Below are 19,922 nucleotides of genomic sequence, written 5' to 3' on the forward strand. Positions count from 1 at the left end.
GAAAATCCAATTAACATAACCGTGGTCAAAAAAAGGATCGAAAAGTATGAATGCAAATGTTATGCCATGCATTATCTCCTTTCCTTATTAGTCACCCTCAAAGCAAAATCTCTCCTCTGTCCCCCATGTCGACAAAGGTAGAGGTTTCTCACAAATCATCTTTCTTTGGAGTTACACAGAGGCTTAAGGAGTTTTAATGGACGAAACTATGCTTATGAGATTACTTACTGTATATGAGCGACTACAGTCTCCTTCTTATGTTCGACTTCACCGTTTGTTGAATTTTCCAGATTTCATGCCTGCATGATGTGACTGAGGCACCTTCTCAAAAGCGTCTCACCATGAAAAAAAGACCTTTATTATGTCTCAACAGGAAATTAGAAAATTGTTGATCCCTGATGTGTCAATCGACTTAGACAATGGCAAACGCACTCGTGATAAACAGAGTAAACAGAGTATTCAGCTTAGTCTGTCTCCATTTCCTTCCAAATTAAGTCAACTCTTCCAACCATTTAGTTTCCAAGAAAATATTATCTAAAATAAATAAGGCTTAGTGCATGCATTATTGAACAGATTAATGCTTTTGAGGCAGAGAGAAAGAGGCGCTTAAATATCAAGAGCCGCACAGGGAAGCTTTTCACAGGAACTGAGTAGAAGATGAAAAATGTTCACGTTAGGTGCGGAGGGAGAAAAGTGACCATTTCAGTGCAGCAAAAAGACCTGTGAAGCTTAAAATATTTTGCAAAGAGGAAACAATCTTCCTGCAGGCTGTTGTAAATAAAACAACAGCGGTGGGGTGGTTTGCAACCATGTAATGGGCTTTTGTGTGGTTCTGCTGGGGGGTGGGGGCTCTGTGTTTCCTTCCCTGCAGGGTCCCAGTATTTCTTCCCCCGGTCACAAAGGCCTGTATCTGCGACTGCCCCTCCGCCCCCAGCCCCGGTGCAGCCCATGCTGGGGCCTGTTCAAGGAGGCCCAGTCGGGTGTGAGCGAAGGCACAGGGCTGCCGCATTAGGGAGTGTTTTTGCTATGCATGTCGAAATCTCGACAGCTCCACAGTGAGCACAGCTGGAACAAACTTTCACCAACTGGATTCATGCCTGATTTCCTGATGCGTTTAAAAAGTATTTTATTAATTTTTAAACCCACAAGGACCTTAATTAATCCAGATTCTTGTATTTAGGTACCCTTTTTTCCCCAAGTGAATATGTTTATATGTATATAGTTGACTAGACAGAATGCACTGCTTAAAACAACATTATCCTACATACAAAAGGAATATAACAATTAACAGGTTAATAACAATTAACCACTTCTACATTTAAAAAAAAAAATTTCACAGTGAGTACCTCATATGACAATAGATTGATGAAGAGTTCTCAGATATTTGTGAAGCTAGGGATTAAGAAAGCCAGTGAAAACATCTCTTAATTAAAACTGAGGTTATGTTGAAGTCAAATCACCCATCTTACTCATCTGGTTACATATGTATGATTTGCAAAGAAAAAGACCCTAAAAAGTAGAATGACATTCAGCACATTTCACACTTTTTTTAGATTTTGACAGATGATGAATTTGAGACGAGACAACAGGTTTTTCATGAACCGCTCCCAGGAAGCCTGTTCTGGCCTTCCTGCACCTAGCTGAGATTCCATCCAGTCTAGATTAGGCCTGTAATGAGTCTTCATCATAGAGAAATGAAGATTTAAAAATTATATGAATTTATTTTCAAATCAACATCTTGTTAATGCAGAACAACAATAAAACCGTCTGTACTTCACTTCAGATGGCAGTATCATTGGTGTCCAAAATAAAAGGGAGCTTAAGATTCCACAAGCTTTGAAGAAATAAGAATATTTTTTTTCTTTCCAGAGCTCAAAATGTGTAAATCGAAGCTGAATTGCACAACATATTAGGTTTGTGCTTAATGCAGCAGTGTCCGCTGCATGGAAGACAAGTTAGAGGTCAAATGGAACTCAACAAAGACACAACATTGGTTAGAACGGTCCTCCACGTGAAGCTCTGACAAGAAGAACAACTAAAAAAAGGGGCAGAAAAAGAAGTAAAAGGAAAAAAGAACAATGAAAAAGAAACATTCCGCAGGCACCAGCAGCATTCCAGCGGGAATAGAATTTACAGTGAGAGTGGAACCGCAGTCAGCGCTTCTCACAGAGGGAGAGTCAATGAGCCCAACAATGCCACGTGACAGCTGAAAGACCTGACGCCCTGAAAGGTCTCCCTGAAACGTTACCACCTGCAAGAACTCCAGAACTGTCTGATTACCTTCCACTCCACTGCACCCAGCACCTCGTGACTCCTGGGTCTGGTGAAAGGAGCTGTGGAATGTACAGTGTTCCGAGCCGTGAGGAGAGACAATGGCTGAAGGTTAGGGGCTTGTATTGCTGACCGTGATGCCTTGCACCTGGTCTGTTAATGACTGCAGTGCAAGGGGGATATTTGGGACTTATCTGCAAAACAACGGGTCTTCTGTCAACAGGTGAATGCCACTTTTTAAATGTATGCTGCTGGATAAAAACAACAACAACTTACTTACAATGATGGACTCTTCTCTGTTCAGAAGTATCCAATTAGAACTGATCACGTTTGATTAGTCAGATAACTTCAGAAAACATTTTATTAATAAATGTATACCAATTTTATTTCAGTACATGTCTGGATATCTGGAAAAAAAAACATCTTGAGGCTGTACACTACCAATCATGATTACCTTTACAAGTGAAAGCAAGGATAGAAGGAAATTCTGAGAAACTGCAGCCTATAAAAACTAATTTACAAAAATGATTAGAATAGTCCTTTACCCTTCTTGTGTTTGAAAAAGTACCCTTTCAGTATTGCCAGGTATCCAGACATATGACTTATCCTTAGTTTGTCAATTCTGACCTTACCCTTTTCAGGACCATTTTATATATTATCCAGTCATAGGGAAACTATCCTTGGCCCCAGAGCCTTGAAAACAAACCTCTGTTGGAATTTGAGGGCAAGACTGTATAATCACAAAGAATTTCAGAGAGATGGGCTGCCCAGCAGCGAATTAGAAAGTTTGGGCTTAAAAGAAAGAACGTCCTTGTTTGGGGTTGCACACTGCAGCTGCCTCTTTCTTTTTTTCAGTGGTTTATTACACACGGGCATCTAATGAATGGGAGCTGCTGTTTTACAGTACATCCCAATTCCAGGACGTATCTGCAAGCCCACCACAGATCTGACGGGCCCACTGCAAGGCGCTGCCATCATAATTCTTTCAAGGCAAAGGAGTATAAAGGGGGCTTGTTGGTGATTGGCGAGACCTACGAAGCCCTGCCTTGAGGGGCTGCTGATGCCATCCCTAGTTGTGTTCTTTGGCATAGTAAGGTACAGAAACATGGATTGTTCACTTGTTCAAGAGGTTCAGAAAACAGTGGAATGACAGAAATTATAGGAGGCAGTTCCCAGGTTCAAGCAGGGTTAGGCCTTTCAAGAATTAGATTTGGCATTGCAGGGGGTGGGGAGCAGGGAGCTGTGCTGTCACTGGCTCCCGGGTCTTCTTTCCACAACAGCCTCAGTGGTTCTGCAACAAGCATATGAGAAGCAAATTATGAGAGTTTATTATTTTTGGAAGATGGCATTCGTTGTACCATGTGCACGATTGAAACCTGACTGGAGTTGTTTTCCTTTCTCCTTTGCTTTGCTCTCTTTCTTGGTACATCTTCGAAGTGTCCTGCTGTGATCTGCACCAAAACCTCCCTAGGACAGCTTTCCCAAACTCTGGAGCAGACCTTTAATGTAACAGCTACAAGCAGGAGAGCTACAACAGTGTGGAAACTCTTCACAGGCCTGAAACGGAGCCACATCCTCTCAATCCTCTATCCACCTCACAATAAGTCATTTTTACCGTTTTCACACAAACACCCAGGAATATATTGTTTCCCAGAAAAAAAGCTTATTTTCTTATTCCCCAATTTCCTATTTATATCAATAAATCTCACATATATTTTTTAAAGAAAATTGTCTCTAGCAAACAGGATACAGGATAAAATATGTAAATACAATATGCATGCCCTTTAACAAAATAAAAATGGTTATCAATCATTTCATAAAGAGTCCCTTCACAGGATTAAGCGGTAGCATTTTAATGAGGAAGACTAGCGTAAACAGAAGATTCCATTTAATTATGTTGCTCAGAAATTTCAAACCCGTGATGATGTTGTTCATTGTCAGATTTAATACATATTTATAAATATTAATTAGATATTCATTTTAAAATCTTTTTTGTATGGTTTATAAATGCATGACATAAAAGGCCCCTTTCCAAATACATACCCTTTACCCAGCATTATTCTCTGTTGAAACAGGCAACAATAGTATTCAACCCTCTTAAAACTGGTCACTGTCTATTGCAGTTTTCTGCAGACATGACAGCCCTTTGCTCTTTTCTGATATGTTGGGAAGCTATTTACATTTTTTAAAATTATTAAACATGGTAAGAAGGAACTCTCTGTCTAGACTGAAGCTGATTCATTCATATATCTGAGCAATAATCACTGCAAAATAAAACAATAAAACAATATTTTTGTGATCAGGATAATTTGATTGCTTGATTTTAGGTTACTTGCCTCATTGCACCTTTTAGAAATGTATTTCTACACAACGTGTTATCTTTCATAGAATTCTGAGAGGTTTCAGAAACCTGTAAAATTCCCAAACACCGAAGCCAAACATCTGCAATGCTTTTTCTAATGAGTGATACATTCACTTAAAAAAACATAAGTAAAGGAAATAAAGATACCTGAAATATTACAACAGGATGACAGTTTTATTTAGTTGAGTTAAGGAAACAGGTTTTTCATACATTAATATACGATCAATCAGTTTATGTACAGCAATGTAGATAAAGAAAGCAAGATGACATACCAAATAGGTTGTTTATTTGATAGTACTGCTGCAGGCTTTACAATTTTCAACATTTTTTTTTCTTTTTGGATCTAAACAATTACAAAATTAGCAAACCAGTGATGTCATCACTATTTAAAATTGATCTTGTTCCCTTTTTCCATTGGCATGGTGTCTGAACTTCTTTGTCCCTCCATGTAGCTCCCCTGTAACATTTAGAAAAACAAACATTTAGTAAAATTGTATTGACACCAGAATCATTTTTGTTCTCTTTTAACAATTTACAATAAGTCATTCTGTTATAAATCTCTTCACTTTCTTTTTTCCCTTTCAGTCACTCTTCTGACAGATAAAACGTAAAGGGCTTGTTTCCGTCTAGTAGTTGTGTAGTTGTCTCAGTAATGACAACTATGTTGTGTGCAGCAGGGTTGTTTGTTTGCAATTTTTTACACAAAATCATGATACAACAACAATAAGTTCTATTGATTGTGTACAGTAAGTGCTCAAGAGTGGCTCAGTGTTTTATTTAACATTTTTCTAAATAAGAAAGAAAATTCCAACTTGCAAAAAGATTTAGTGCATTAATAGTAACAAAAATTGTTGTTTTCCATATTAAATTTATTTCAACAGCGTTTAGTTAAACAAAATTAGTGCAGTGAATTGTAAGTATTTATTAAACATTAACTTAAATTTTAGATGGTCAAGGAATTGTGAAAATATAGGTTTTGCTCAACTCAACTAACTTGTTGGAGATCTTCGATCATGCACAAGTATATGTACAATTGATATATTTAAATTTTTAGAATGATTTTGGTAAAGTACATAATGAAAGAATAATTCTTATATTGAAGACTGTAGGTATCCAAAACAGTGCAGGTACTTGGATTGAACTCTGGTTAATGAACAGAAAACTGAGAATGTTCAGACTAGGTTGAAACAATTAGTGGAGTACACCAGGGGTCCGTATTAGAAACCTTCTCTCTTCTAATTCATGTCATTGATCTAAATTTATCTTAAAAACTAGTTAGGATCTCAAATGATACTGAATGTCCCACAGAAGCAGAAAAGGAAAATCAAAAAGACAAAATTCCAGTGTTTTTTCTAAGCATACAATCCCTACAAAAGTATAGGTATGCATATTATATTGTAAAGTAGCTCTGCCCATTTCACAATGTTACAAAGCAGAACTATCTAAACATAGATTTCTAATTCCACTCTGTGTATATGAAGTCAATGTTAACAGCCACAACACAACAGTGTGACCCTTATTAAGAGTCATCAGCATGACACCTAGTCAAACAGCTACCCCTAATCCCTGGATTACTTAGTGAGAAGTAACCAAACTAGATAGGCCAAATGGCCTCCAGTTCTTTGTAACCTTTCTTATGTTCCTTATTTTCTTTTCCAGGAAGTGCTGGTGTACAGAGAAGGACTTGAACAGCTTTTAGGTTTAGCATTTTATAATTCCAGGAAGACTACACCTCAATGACATAAGACTGGGAAATCAGTCTGAGACTGGAAAGGAGGACGTTCGTTCAATATTACTCCTCTTGAAATGGAACACCTGAAATGCAATTTAATCCTGTTCCTCAAATTCCACATACTTTCTGTGGCACACCGAGTACTAGCACTTTCTCTGAAATCTCTGCCATGTCACAGTACCCTTAAGCGTAAAAATGACCTCAAGGATTTATGATTTGCCTTTTCTTGCTTGCTTCAAAAAGTGTGTTTTCTGTGTGAAGAACATTAACAGTAAAATGCATCTACATAACCAGTTAAACTCTCCTATTTAATTCCCATTTGCAAAGAAATGCAAGACCGGCATGTATCTGATAAAGCCACAGCATTTAATAAATAAAGGCATGCTACCAATTAGAATGTTTTATAAAGAATCACTAATTTATATTTCAGTTAACTTTTTTGCACAGGTATGATTGCTGGACCTATTGAAATAAAACTTGAATTGTTAGGTAGTAGGAAGTTACTTTATTAAAATGCACTGTAAATCTTGAGTTTACTGTAATTGGAAATTAGTACTAGTCCTGATTCGAAACCTGACAAGTGAGATGTTTTTCTTAACCACATTAAACCTTGCTGTGCTTTGGCATACAAACATAGACAACTGCTTCAATATACAGGTGACACGGAAATCAAAGAGGTTATATTACTCAACACTTAAAAAGTAGAACAGCCAAATTCCCTTGGCATTCTCCATGGCAACACTGGCTGGAAGTGCATGATTAAGTTTTACTCTTATGGTGAACAATATTATTTTATATGATTGTACTTTTTAAAATGAACCTAATGTGAACAGTTTCAAAACATTTTAAATATCCAGCATCTGTTCTGAGTTGTTACTAAAATGTCAATTAAAAATGAATAAAATATCTACTTATGGGTTATATGGAATTCAGCAGGTCTCTGATTTTAATTTTTATTTGATATCAATCGTGTAAAATCAAAACACTGGTATTGAAACAGTTAATATTCATATGTGTTTGGAGAGTAAGAAGAAACATTACATCTAGCTAACAAACTCCTCCAGATTATTTGATGTTGAGTTTTTAAAGGTTCTGTACATATTCTGTCATGTGTAAATGCATGCAAGAGTGTTCACAGTGTGAACAATAAATTAAAGAAATATTTGCAGTTATTATTTTGCCTGGAATTCTAGCATGCTTTCGTATTTTTTGTTCCAGTCAAAAGAGAACTTTGTTCAGCCCAAACTGGGCCCCAGTAATGCTGCAAGCAGCACGGATTGGGAGCTTTCTTTTGTTGTGCTGCATGCTGACATCATACACTCCTGATCTGATAAAACCCCCTTTCTCTAACACCAGCACTTTTGAAACAAAACTGCCATGACACTGATGAGTAATGCCAGCTTGCCAAAAATACCCCGTTAATCATCACACACAACTGAGTTCAACTGATAAATTCAAAAGGTAATCAGAAACGTATCTCAGCTGCCACAAACATTTTGTGTTCTAAGCCTCCACGAGGGGATCTGGCACTTTGTTTGTTAGCTGTTTCGGACGCAGCCTCTGCTCGGTACAGGCTGACTTCCCACAAAACGCATGTGAGCAGAAGGGCTGGGAGGAAAAAAGCTCACACTCCCTCCATCAGCAACGGTTTACTTCACACACAGAGAAATGTTTCCAAACACTTCAGTTACACCACGGCGGTGGCCAAAACATTATTTAAAGAAAATCTGATACTTTCTACATATATGTGTTTGTTCTGCAGATTTTACATCCATGTATGTTGACATTAATATTACATGACATTAATATTGCCTGTAAGGAAATTTGCTCTTCTCCACTTCCTTTAAAATATTTGATGATTCACTCGTGAAAGAAGAATCTTCACGGGGGTTAAGAAGAATGTTTAAAATCAGTGCCCATCCACACATGAGCTTTATCAGCTGTTCCTCTTCTAATGGTGACATAAGTCATGGTGTATGTGTTGGATATGACCTCTCTTGTGATCATCTTGGATAATAGTGCTCAGCCACCAAATTCTCACTGCATCTACCATCATCTGTGGAAAATAGGTTCTGAGATCTATGTAACATGCCTGCTGAAAATCATTGATTGTTCACATTCAAGATAAAGTACCTAGCTCAGTTGGAAACAAATACACATGACTACATACAAGGTTTTTCAAAGCAACCTGATGTAGCTTTTAAAGCTCATCAATGACTTTCTGCTTAACAAATTATATATATACAGATCATTTGAATTTCAGGATGTAAAATGATAGGCTGAATGACATGACAATTAGAAATTCTAAGAAACCTGACATTGTTCGATGTCAGTCTTTCATTAAGTAAGAAGATAGGCTGCCATTATGGTACATTTATATGGTTTATGTTTTTTAACATTCATATAAATAAAACTAATACAAACCCTTTTTATTGAGCTTTTCCTAAAGCAAAAGCTTCAACAGCTTCAATATGTTGTTTTAAACTATTCTCTGAGATACTAATGAAAATACAAGTGCTGTACGAAGTCAGTTCAGACAGGGACTGCAGCACGATCCTTGAAGTAGTTCTGTCTCTGGACAAGAGGAGGGATGTGCTAGGCAACACAGAAGTGCAAACCCGTGCAAATCTCTTATTTGGAGTCTTCCATATTGGAAACAGATCAGCGAACATAAAATTGTGAGGAACTGGCGAGAAGTCACAAAGACAAACAAAAACTTCTCAAGGAAAGTAGTTTATTCCACTCGTAACAATTCCCACCTGAGTACAGACATCTATTAGACTTTGGACTGTGACAAGCAGACTATAAGAGGACCAAATAAACAAATAAAAACCTGAAGAAAAACAGAAAGGTTACAAACAAGAGGAGATCATGCGGCCCATCTAGCTCATTGGATAGAGAGCAAACACCTGGTTTGGAGACCCTTATTGTGGGCTGTCCATTGCAGGTATTTTTTCATCCAGACCACAGGTGGTGAAAAAAGACAGTACTATTCATTGCACTTGAAGACAATAATCACAGACAATAGTTTATGTGGCCAGATTATTGGGCCTCTTTGCAGGACGTATCACTTTTTAGACGATTTATGTCAGTTTAACATATATTTTGCATGTGTGTGTGTTATAAAGAAATTAAGGGTAATTTTCTATTCAAGGCCATGTCACAGAAGGCCCAGATTTATATTTTATGTATGATAGATAATAGCATAATATTAGCGTAATAGATTTTTATATTTTAGCAGAATAGATTTATATTTTTATGCTCTTGATAGCAATCAGACATGCAACTCTATGTCTATATGTTACAGTACCTGCTAAAGGCTTCTGTGCCTTCTGACCTCCTTTAACAAAGGTGACAAGGAAAGCGCGTGTGTGGTCGTGTATCTGGGGCTGTTAGGATGACACTAGGAGCACTTTACAATTGTAGTCTCTCATAAAATGTGTAAAGGTTAAATAAGAGTTGTCTGCATTTATATTTTTAGTTCTCTGTCCTTTTGTAACAGGTCGTGTTGTGTTACTAAGAAAATATTTCCATGTAAAACTCCAAAAAGGACACCAAGTTGACATTTCGATTTGACAGGAATGTTTACATACTAAAATAAAACAACAAATTAACAAAATTGAGCACAAATCATACTAATATTTTTTTTATTTAAATGAGGATATTTAATTTTCTCTTTTTTTAAATTCAAGTAAAAGTAACACTTCAAACAAATGCAATGAAGCAGGTAAAAAGCAAATCACCTTAAAACCTGTGTGAAGCTTTATGTTTTGAGAAGAAATGAAGCGCATTTGTTATCTGCACTCTTCATTATGTACTTCACAATTGTAGCTTTACTGTACAAAAATGTGATAACAGCACTCTTGTCTCCACATCTATTTTCCACAGCTCATTTTCTCAGTAAGGTTCATAACTGTTTGTATTGACTACGGGAAAATGTTGATGTTTCTGTGCTGTACCTAATGTTTTAATAAAGACATTCTTTAATGTTATCATATAAAATCATTTTTATGTTTTGCCTTGCCTTGTCGCTGTGTCCAAATGTCTGAATATCTATTTGTAACATAAAAGCAATATTGTTAGATAGTTTTGTGAAACACTGAAAACCTGGATGAATAATATTCACAGCCATTGAAAAAAAACTGCATTTGCTTTATACAGGTTGATTCAATAACAACTAAACTAGACTATAACTACTTGCTTTCCCAAATGCATATCTTTGGCAAAACAACCTTCTCTCAGAGACCTAATGGTTAGTTAAATCAATACTCAGTGCTTTGAAGTGGTTAGTGCTCACTTCTTCCAATCCTGTCTAATGGGCCGAGATAGAAACACTTCTTTTCTGAGACTTCTAATGGCCTTTATGCCATGTTATTTAATTACGATGCTTATTCAGAGAAGCGTAATACCAAAATTATATTATTTGCTTTAAGTGCAGCTAAGCTTGCTTAAGCAAGTTACAGGAGATTCATATGAATAGACTGCTTCACATCATTGACAGTCCTCACACGACCACTTGTGTGCTAAGGTCTCATCCACACCCTTATACTACAGAAAAGAAAAACACCTGCATGTCATTTCTGAAGTTATTTTTTGGTAGAGTAATAGCCACAGTCCCATTAATCCCAATTGCATGCTAGATAACAGGGATTCAAACTCATCACTGCTCAATTTTAATTTACCCTGCAAAACATGTTAATAGCTCATATCATGTGTTTCTTATTTTATTTACCTGCTCTGTAAAAGACTCTACACCTGTGAGCATCACTTCTCCATGTCAATCAGCAGCATCCCTCACTGATCAGCAGACTGCTGGCTTGTGTTCAGCATGTTCATCTCAATATTTATTTTACTTCATAGTATTTATTAAAAATTGAAAGACTCCATTGAGAAGGACATTATACACACAATGTATATTTCCACATGAAATATATGTTGGAGAATTCTTCACAAAAACCCCTTCCAAACTTTGCCATGAGTTAAGTGCATCTATGCATGTTAATGTAAGCATCTGTGTCAGAGCATCTGCTGCATTTTTGGAATTTGTCAATGATACAGGGGGCTTGCTAAAAATAGATGTGATCTACAAGAAGAGTTCTGATGTTTATTTGTGTATGAAGGCATTGCAGCTCTACTGAATGGATATGTGTAAATATGTCAAAGAAAACCGCGCCGGTGTTGCAGATTAAGCCACAGTGCTGTCAGAGCCCCAGATCATGCAGACACATAAAGTGGACTTGTACCTGTTGCAGCCATGGCCAGGCCCAGCTCATCTGCTCATCTGCTCGTCTGTTCATCTGCTCCTCTGCTCGTCTGCTTGTCTGCTCATCTGCTCATCTGCTTGTTCTGCTTCCCTTGTTCAGCTCAGGCCCTGCAACCTCCAAAACCAGTAAAACACACGGACATGAATCCACAGGCTCTCAAAGGTTTGTCTTCCAGACCCAATAATCTGTGAGTAATAGTGTCTCTGTAGAAACAAACTTCCACTTGAAAATGATAAACATTGTTCTCGATAGGTTTATAAATTACAATATATACAAAAGCTACAATATGGGTTAAGAAATATTTCATATATGCTTGTTTTGTTCTGTTGGGGACAGTCAGTTGCTTTTCTTTTTTCTCTGGTTTCAGCTCTTCACTCATGCAACCCCATTTACAGTGTCTGACCCTGCTTTTGTATGACACTCAGAGCTGATGAAACCACCATCATGTGGGCAATGTGTGGATCACATATTCTGATAAAGCTGAGGTTCTCTTTAATACTTGGTTCTGAAGAACCAATACTGTTTTTAGTTCTTCAAGAATGGAATACAAAAATTCTAGACTGACTGCACACCTCCCCACCCCAAGATAAAGGCTGTGCGTAATCTTGTGACTGATAGACTAAATGAAAATCAAATACATAATAAGAACTCACAACACTACATACACACAACACAAAATATTGTTTGTCATAATTGCAGTTACTTAAATGGACTGCAATGTTGTATTAGTAGATTGATACTTAATGAAAATCGCAAACATAAGAAAACAAAAATCTAAAACACCCAAAGGAAAATTGTCAAAAAAACTTTGCATCTCTGATCATAAATCTTTGAATACACCGTTCAACTCAGATTACATGCTGTGTAACCCAAAGACATGCTTCAGGGGTGATTAATATTCTGAAAACTGCAGCTCCACTGCTGCTCTCACATTCAGTAACTCTTTTTCCTCCCTATTGAAAACTTTTAATAAGCTTTTAATGACCTCTTCTGAGCACACACCCATCTCTGAGGGCTGTTTGCACGGGTCCCCTCACAGCCCTCAGTGCAAATCTGTCATAGCCAGCTAAATCCCGGCCTGTGTCGTCAGCCGTGCCTCTGCGAGACAGGGTCAGTGGGTCAAAATCGATTTCACCGGCCACCTGGAGAGACCAGGCCACAAACTGACTCAAAAAATTTATATCAGAGTTGGAATGGCCTACCACCCAGGGCTAGGCCAGGGCTAACACTCCAGCGACAGCCCCAGACCCAACAGAAGTTGGCACAGGGAGAGGCCAGAGCTGTTGACCCTGTTAGCTGACCTCTTCAAACTTCAACGGAATTGTTCTGGCAGTTTCCACGGTGACTAGGCTCCCCAAGCTTATCCTACTTACTGAAAAAAATTAAAGCCAGGAAATTGTAATAATCTACTATGTAATAATGCATATGTAGTTTCCACTCCCTTCTTTTCTAAAGACTCTTGCTTCAAACATTTGCCTAACAATATGACAAGAACTTTATCATGACAATCCTAGAGCACCATTGTACTGAAAAATGCACTCGAGCTGTCACACAACAAAGCTGAGAAACCAAACTTGTACAGCTTGAAAAACTGCCGCATACTCTTTACTATTGGGAATAAAAAATTCGGCATAATCCACATCTGAAAAAAATATTTTTCACTGGTAAAGTACTCAAAAATCAATGTTTCCTGTTTTAATGGAGGTTTTCAACTTCCATTGTGTATGGGAGACATTGCAAGGATTGTAATGTATCACAATGAATGTATTGCTGTAGATTAACATAAAAAGGTTATTTGACTTTCTTAACCTTTTTGTAGTTTTAAGATTTAAACGATTGTTCCTGCTCAAGCTGTAGAACAGAGCGTCCTCAACAGCCTTCCTTGAACATGCCTATAATGAAAGTCATAACAATGGCGCAACTTTTTGAAAAGAGAAAGGCGGCACAAATATTGACTTTGATAATTGAATCACCATAAAGAAATAATGAGTGTATTCCCTGTGTGCTAGTCAATGCACTGTACGTCTGTCTTCTCTCCGAAACATTCTCACTGTTTCAGACAGGAAAACCGAATACCTGCTCATTATCATTGTATTAAAAGTTGTGGTAATCACCCCTTAAGATATAACAAAAAATAGCATTAATGAGGGAAATACATCTGTCAAATTTTACTAATTTGTCGCTCCTGTAGGATAATGCAAATTGGATGTGGGATCGATTATGAATAAACTTAATGTAAAAACAATGCTAAGAATGTTAAATAAGAAACAGCGAGACGTAAATGTATATAATGATATATGGCAGTCCAAATATATAACAAAAACATTAGAATTGATAAGCGTTTTTAAGGAACTAATTACATTTCTCGGAATGACCCTGCAAGTTTGCCTATAAAGTGCTACAACACTGAAGACGAACGACATACTTTAGCAGTGATAGCTGTCTCTCGCGTCTCCAACTAATCCTTCTCTCTTTTTAGACAACACTGTTAGCTAATGTATTTATTTAGTTTTATGCGTCTGGGTGTGGCGGTTAAGGTGTGGTATATTCTTTCCTACTAGCAACTAATCAGAACTTTTCTATAACCTATCCAAATCCAAATTTTAAATCAGAAGTCATCTAACAAAACGCCACCGAATCTAAATACATTTTCTAACTACAATTTAGTGCAATCTCTCTATAACAGAGTAGCTGCGTGATATGAAATCGCAGTATATTTCCAATAAAATAAAATATATTTTCCAAAAAACAAGATAGTAAAATAAGATCCCAAAGGAAAAACGATAGATCAGTTTAGCATTCGGTTTGGCATTATTAATTTTAAAACGGTATTATTTCTAAATTTTGTTAAGGGAAGCAAACTGAGAGCTCAGAACTACTCAGCTCTGGTTTTACTGAGGATCTTCATAATAAACTACTTATAATTAACTGTATATCTAGCAGTTAAAATTCTGTGCTTATACTGTATATACCAAGAACACGATTTCACGCAGTAGTGCTGCAATAATAGCAGGCCCATTGGATAGTGAAATCGTGTAATAAAAAGATTATTCAAAGCATTTGTATCGATTGGTAATTATAGAAAGCGCTCAAGGACAATTTTTAAAATAGAGGTAAGCCTATTCTTAAAAGAGAGGTCTCTGTGCATTGGGGCAGCGGATAATTCTCCTTTTCAGAAATGTGGCAAGCCCACTTCATCTGGGAATCTCAAGTGGCCGTAAGTAAAATTTAAGGAAAAAAATATCGAATCTGACAAATAAAGGGCGACAAAAAATCAATAACAACACATTTCAGATATGTTGTCTGTATGTTCTGTCGACAACCACGAAACCTTTGGATCCAGAAAAAAATGGCTCATCTGTTCTGGACATCACACACATGTTCTCGTTCACAGCGCTCTATCTAGTCATCACACGAATTTGGTATTACTTTGTCACCCGTTATTTCCTTCATAAAAACCCATTCTCGGTCATTTACATCCGAATGATCTGCGTAGAGCTGCATATATAGTAGACTGATCCTTAAGAGCAGATCTGTGATATTGTGTGCAGTCTGCACTGGCCGGTCGATATCTCACGCAAATAATAGTTTGAAATGAACACTTTTTGCGCGATCCTATTAAGATAAGGCGAAATTAAAGCTTTTAGCGCCCGTGGAAGACTCTCTCCACTGCACTGCACTGGCGTAGGGCTGCACTGCTGCGTTCAGAGGCTACATGTGTGCGCCTCCTGGTCTTCACGTACAGCACCGTGAATGAGCTGCGCTGTCACAAAATCGATGTTCAAGGCCCAGCTGTCACTGATCTTCATCGGCCTCCCCGGGCAAAGATAACCTGACCTGGCATCTCGCAAACCAGCGGCTATGGTAGTTGAGAAAAATTGGATTTCAGGCATCAGGGGCCTATCACTCCACGTCAACTGTGCAGCTCGATTGGTTTACTCGCGATTTGCTAATTCGAGCACACAAGTAGCTACGCCTACATTAACGAAGGCGAATAAAATGATTCATTGTAAATTCCGATCTAAAGGCTATGATGATAGGAAACACGAATTCTGTCTAACTAAAATGTGATATTTCCCTTAACGCTTCACAAGATCGGATTAGGCTACTTCACTTAGGAAAATATAAACACGAAGCCACCTAGGAACTAATCCCTGTAAAACATATCACTTTTCGAGACTAAAATAAAATCGGATTTACAGGCTGTCCATTTCATAGTCACTACGTCTAAAAAGTTGGCAGACGTCTTAGTGAAAACCTAAGTGTTAATTAGTGTTAAGGGAGAAGGAATAGTACATATATGTAAATGCGTTGAATCCACAGGACTTAATGGAGGAGTTTTAGTGTAGTAGACAGTGAAATCTCATCCAGCGACCAGATTCTGGTTTCTGAGGGAGCTGTCATTTCACGGAGGGGGACACAATGACGAGTTCAGGAGTGATAGAGCTCTGATCTCAAGGATGAGGAGATAACCAGCTGATTAAAATGGCTCGCTTGTTCTCCCCAGTTATTCGATCGGCGTGTGAACTCCTCTTATTTACTATCAAATGGAGTGACCAGGTCCTACGCTGATTTGCCACACTTATAACATTACTGTCTTCTGCGTCACTTTTCGGCAGGATTAGCACAGTTGCAAACCAAAGTGATTCTGTGTGGATACAGCCATTACTACAGTGATAGTAAGTGTATATAATCTCTTGGTTTACACACCAGTTTATGATGGATTCATCACGCAAAATCAGGTTTGTAATGCAAAACAAGTGGATTTGTAGAGCCTCTTCTATCAAACCTTCATCGGCCTGCGAGGCTCTTGGCACGATTGCTTCGCCATATTGTCGAAACATAATGAAAACCGTCCATGCTCAATCAGACCTGGCTAATTAAATTGTTCCTAATTTCAGAACACTTACTAACTGTATTAGTCCTACCCTTCTCATCATTCGTTGGAGCTTCTGTATTTCATTCATACATTCTGAATAGCGGAAGACACGAAACGTTAATAAAAGCATATAGTAGGATTTTTGTCATCCTAAAACCCGCCGCATTCAGCGTTACAATGGCACAATTGAACAATTGATGGCCACTTCCAGATAAGGTTAACCCCGGCTAGTACTAATGGCGAAGCTGCCTGTTGTGTCACAAAACGTGAAGGAAAATGTAAAGACGTGAAAATCTTAAGAACGTCATGAAAACACAATTGCGACACAACAGGTGTCTAGGAAAACGGATGGGAAATCTGATGAGTTTACAACCATCGCAAAGTTCTTCAGTATGAAAGAACGTGGCCAGTAAAGCAGTTATAATCCGAACCAGGTATTAGTTTAAGGGCAGATAATGCTGTCGTTTCATAACGCACGGGCGAGGGTGCGTCTTTGTCTATACATACGTTACAAAAAGACAGGAGAGGGAATTAGAAGTGTACAAAAAACACGAGATTTTTTTTATTACAGCTTGTAAGCTAGATGGTTTCATTACAATTAAATGGCACCATTTACGGATTTGCAAATAGTTTATTTGGATTTCTGTCATTTAGTTACTACTCTACACTGAAGGTTCAGACTGACCCCTTGAGACCATATGAAAAGAATCTCTTTGCATTCCGCTGTTGTCTCCGGTAGGGTGGCAGAGAGAGAACTATTCAGAGTTGTAGGCCTATGGACCACACTTGAGCATTAATTAGGCTGATGAAATCCACGGAAATGTATGGATTCAACATAATCGAGTTTCCAGTGCTGACTGGAGCGCAAGAATAGGCAAGCAGCTGGAGAATAGAAATGACTGTTGGAGTGAAGTCATGCATGTAATTGAGTATATTTAACACAACCGTTTTAAATGATCAATGATTAAGAGTGCATCCATTTAATTTTTATACTTTTTCATTCCCCCTTTTATATCTGTTTGATGTTGGAAGTGGCCTGCCAAGGATCGTAGTCTAAATCAAGCTATCGAAATTCAGAGCTCCTGAGGAGAGGCCTGCTCAAACCCAGGGCGACAGAACACAGAATGAATATGTCGGGCGACGGTGAATGTATCCAGACAAATGCGAGTTCAGACAATTGTTTTTCAGCACTTATGAAATAGAATCTGCGAGACTGGGGGGAATGAAGTCTTGGAAGACTGACAAAACACCGATATTTCCCTAATTTCTTCCAAATTAACGTTAATTGTCATTAGCTCTGGAGGACTGCAAGCACACCTGATGACTCACCTTAAATTGTGATTTTTATATGACTCCTTGTGAGGAGAAGGGTGTGTGAATTCGGGGGCTTTTATTTCGTTGATTGTTTTCATATCATTCAGCATCGCACCCCTTACCCAAATTTTGTTCATTGACTTAATTGTATAAACCTCAGCACAATCTATGACAACCAATCGATTGCGGCGCCTGGTTGTAGACTAAAATTTAATCCGCCTGTTGAAATTTTCATGCAGCCGATAAATACGTAAACATTAATTCAATGGGGATACTTGAACTTTTCTTTTTTTCTGCATCGAGATTATTTGCTTTTTGATGTGATTTGCGTGCGTCTTGTATTAGCTAAGCATCGAACTCTTCAATGTGTTCAAGTCCGCCGCGATTTGACAGGTTTTATTCAGGAAGCGGACTATAAACAAACCCACGCGTTCGGGGGCTGAGTTGACTGTCCCATTCAAAGCCACGGCTGCGGAGCGAAATAAAGAGTGTGGGGCCCATTCAGAAACAAGATAAACTTTTCAGAACCCCTTTATTCGAAAAACACACATTAACGATCTTTTTAACTGAAGGGAACATCGAATTTTTGCGTTTTACTAATGGATTGATTCACGCACACCCCACATGAGATTAAGGAGTTTTATGGACAATTAGAGACAATGAAACCGCAGGCATTTTGGTAAAGCAATGGAAGTCCGGATCCACAGCCGATCACCAAATCCTGAAACAAACTTTACTCATCCCTTATTTCGTTTATTTGTTAGCTTTAAACGAAAGACAACATATATCTAGTTATGAAATAACCCACAATAGACTTTTAATATTGGCTGATATTTTTATAGGGGAAAAGAAAATTCTGTGAATATAATGTATATGCAAAGAAAAACATTCTGTTGAAGCGGTTATTAAAATCGAACAGCTTTCCTATTGGTTTGTTGGCACTTTTTAAGTCACTCGGACAATAAAAATATGGAGATTTATATCTCTTAGAAAGTAGGGCAAGCCAGATGGTAATAGCGTCATTAACAAACAAAGTTGGGACCCACTAGTGAAGCTGAAATTGGGAGGGATCAAGAGAACAATAGGATCTGCTCTTAGAAGAGACCATGCGTTTCTGCTTGCAGCGGGCCAGTTAATACATTCTACAGAGCTACTGAAAAAAACAACTTTCTTTTCGGCACTAAAGAAGAGAGTTCGCAGACAAATCCTCAGTAGTCCTCAGTGCACCCGATACACCATTATTACACAGATTTAAAGAAAAACCGGGGATCCAATGTTGAATTGTATCACCATAAAAACAGACTAAAACAAAAGATAGCAATGGAAAATTATACCCAATTATTTCATATTGCGTATCACTAAATAAAGGTACAGTCGTGTGAGGAAACACTTTTTTTTTTTGTTTTCCATGTTTTAATTCCGTCTCAACTACACAAATACAGGTCATTCATACTTATATTAAGTGGATGAGCCGACTGATTTTCACACAAACTGATGAGCACAGTTCTGAGAAAGTCCTGAGGTCCAAACGCTAAACACGTTGAGTGTGCGAGAGAGAGGGGGGGGGTGTGTGTTGTTGTTGTTGAGCGGATCTTTAAAGTACCCTCGAGAACACCCCTCGGGGCACAATTGACGGAAAATAGAATACTGACAGTTCGTCACAGGCTGTTTTCGACGGTTTTAAAGAGCTCGATCAAACGGAGTTTGTAGTAATCTACATTAATATCCGGATGGCAGCGTTACAGCGTCCACCTGCAGGGTATCTGCAATTCCTGCCCCTTACTGTGCTACAAAGCCGCGAGTAAAGGAATCTCTTTGAGGTGTATCATCACATAGCCAACTTGCACCAGTTCTCAGAGCATTAGGAAAGCCCAGGCAATCGAATACTGGTGAAATTTAGACAGGGTAGCCTTAATACAACACCTGGCTGAAAACACATCGTTGCATCTTTTGAACAAAGATGCGTAAGGCTACAAGCTATAAAACGTTTGATTATGATAATATAATGTATAAAGGAAAACGAAATTATTCTTTAAAAAGGAACCCTAAAGTATTATTTTCATGAATTAACCAGAATAGGTATACTAGTGCTACCACTGA

The 19,922-nt window shown here is 38.0% G+C and overlaps 1 long non-coding RNA gene across 6 annotated transcripts in view; it reads right to left on the reverse strand.

Moving 5' to 3' along the window:
• Positions 1-4,786: 4,786 nt before the first annotated feature.
• LOC148677407 (uncharacterized) overlaps positions 4,787-19,922 on the reverse strand; it is a 122,934-nt gene continuing 107,798 nt past the window's right edge. For all 6 annotated transcript variants that reach the window (XR_015930875.1, XR_015930880.1, XR_015930876.1 and 3 more), the window contains 2 exons: positions 11,609-11,743; positions 4,787-5,090 (listed from right to left, as the gene is read on the reverse strand). This is a non-coding gene — a long non-coding RNA (uncharacterized LOC148677407). The remainder of the gene's footprint in view (positions 5,091-11,608; positions 11,744-19,922) is intronic.

The sequence above is a fragment of the Lepisosteus platostomus genome, chromosome 2 (assembly GCF_059453375.1).
Source record: "Lepisosteus platostomus isolate fLepPlt1 chromosome 2, fLepPlt1.hap1, whole genome shotgun sequence".
In the NCBI taxonomy this organism is placed as follows: Eukaryota; Metazoa; Chordata; class Actinopteri; order Semionotiformes; family Lepisosteidae; genus Lepisosteus; species Lepisosteus platostomus.